Genomic DNA, 2,259 nt, shown 5'->3' on the forward strand with positions numbered 1-2,259 from the left:
ATTTAGAGTTCAAATACTAATATACAATAAATTGGAAAAATTAAAATACAGAAAATGTTAAAACAAAGACAAAATTGTAATTTATGCTTCTAACAAATATGTCAATTATCAATGTCATCCTTGAATTATTAGTGGTGTAAATGTTACCCCTCAATTTTCAATATGTATATTGCTCGTCCCCCTAATAGGAAGAAGGAGAAACATTATTGTTCACGGAATGATAACCAACGAAGAAAGAAAAATAGAGGAAAAAAAAACGTGGCCTTCGAACCGAGAAAACAGCGGGTAACTACATTTACACCACTAATAATTTAGGGGATGAGCAATATATGTCACGTTTTAAAAATTAATAGATAATATTTACACCACTAATGATTAAAGGGTGACACTAATAATTAGCATATTTGTGAGGGCATAAATTACAATTTTCTCTAAAAGAAATAATGCTATTGCTTAGTACCGTAAAGAGACAAATAATATATGTACATAATGCGGACAATGTCCTTATTTACATAATGTATATACATTACATTTATTATCAACATCTATATAATATAAGGGAAAATAACACTTTTTCTCCCTGCATTATAAGCTTATGCTGTTATTTCTCCCTGAGTTATTCATGTACTCACATTTGCTCCCTCAATTATTTTTAAAGTGGCTATTTTTCTCCCTTTGATCACTACTACAAAATTAGGAATACAAGTTGCACTTTCCACAACACCTTCATTATGAAGGTGCTGTGGAAAGAAAATAGTAGGACTTTTCGAGACACCCACTGAGAAAAGGTGCCACAAAAATTATATTATTAAATAATAATAGGAGAATACGAGGCACCAACTGAAAAAAGGTGCCACAAATACTATATTATTAAAATAATAATAAAAGAGTCCGCGACACCCTCTAAAGCAGGTGTCACTTAGGTTGCAATAACCAGACTATGGATGTGCATGATTAGGTGCTTATGAAGAAGAGACAAAACCTGTGCTTGCAAAAACTGATCCCAGAGAAATTCAAAAATTTTACCAGGACTTCTATGAGAAAAATATCAAAGATGGCCAACAAAAAAAAAAACCGTGAGGCTTGCTCAGAATTTCTTTTGCAGCTTTGTCTCTCATTCTAATCTAATTTCCTAGTTTTTTTTTTTTTAAAAATAAATTTAAAACATTCCTTACTTTCTCTATTGCAGAAAAGAGATGGCTAAGATATATCAAATTGCAAGTGTGTTGTATCATGTGCTGAGAACAGTGGTGCCACCTTCAAAAGTGGATGAACATGTTTGATCTATCATTTATTTACTTTGTGTCTACAAGTATTTACATCATACTTGTAGACACAAAGGTATGCCAAAGATGTAGAGGAGAAAGGAGAATACCATGAGCACTATAACATTAGGCTTGTGTGTTAGATTTGGAAAAAAAATATTATTTATTTTTATTTTATGCAGTAGGATAGCTACACAGTTCGGCAATTGAAGGACAAGATATTTAATTCCCTGGTCCATTTCTTGTAGTTGAAATTTCACCTATGACTGAGGTACCCCTCTAATTTCTCCCTTTCTGGTGACTCTATAGAACTATTATGTTAACATACAAATGCTTTTCATGTGTGCTTAATCTATGCTCGATATTTGTGTGATTTCTGAAAATTGTGTCATGTTTTTGCAATGCTGCTTGCCGTGTGATTACAAGGTTGAAGGAAATGGATGAGGCAAGGGAATTGTTAGGAACATGCATTACAGTTCTTATCAGGATGTGTGAAGACAATGGCCGAATGGCCTTGGTTAGGTTATTTGGCATTTTGGCCATTTGGTCTTTTGTTGCTTAGGCCAATTTTGGCCCTTATGATTGTAAGGCATTTGCCCTTGTTTTCTTTAAGCCATGGGTCACTTTTGGACCTATGGCATCTCTTGTAAAGGCCTTGTGCCTCTTTTGTGTGGAATAAAGTTCAAGTTCAAAAAAAAAAAAAAACTTTTCTTTTTGGCTGTAATTCTTTCTTTGATATACATATACATATATATATATATATATATATATATATATATATTATTTTTTTAAATGGTAACTTTCCGAGACACCTACTCGTAAGTGGGTGTCTTGAAAACAAATTAATAAAATAATAATAAAGAACTATCCGAGGCACCCACTTGTAAGTGGGTGTCTTGGAAACAAATTAATAAAATAATAATAAAGGACTATCCGAGGCACCTGCAGCGGAGCAGGTGCCTCGGAAAGTCCGTATGAAAAAATTAAAAAAAAT

At 32.8% G+C, this 2,259-nt stretch overlaps 1 long non-coding RNA gene across 1 annotated transcript; it reads left to right on the plus strand.

The window, feature by feature from the left end:
* Positions 1–950: 950 nt before the first annotated feature.
* On the plus strand, positions 951–1,393 carry LOC109189841. Its single transcript, XR_002055645.1, has 3 exons — positions 951–1,076; positions 1,190–1,277; positions 1,334–1,393. It is a non-coding gene; the product is annotated as an uncharacterized LOC109189841 (long non-coding RNA).
* Positions 1,394–2,259: the final 866 nt, after the last annotated feature.

This window comes from Ipomoea nil, unplaced genomic scaffold (genome assembly GCF_001879475.1).
Source record: "Ipomoea nil cultivar Tokyo-kokei standard unplaced genomic scaffold, Asagao_1.1 scaffold1564, whole genome shotgun sequence".
Classification (NCBI taxonomy): domain Eukaryota; kingdom Viridiplantae; phylum Streptophyta; class Magnoliopsida; order Solanales; family Convolvulaceae; genus Ipomoea; species Ipomoea nil.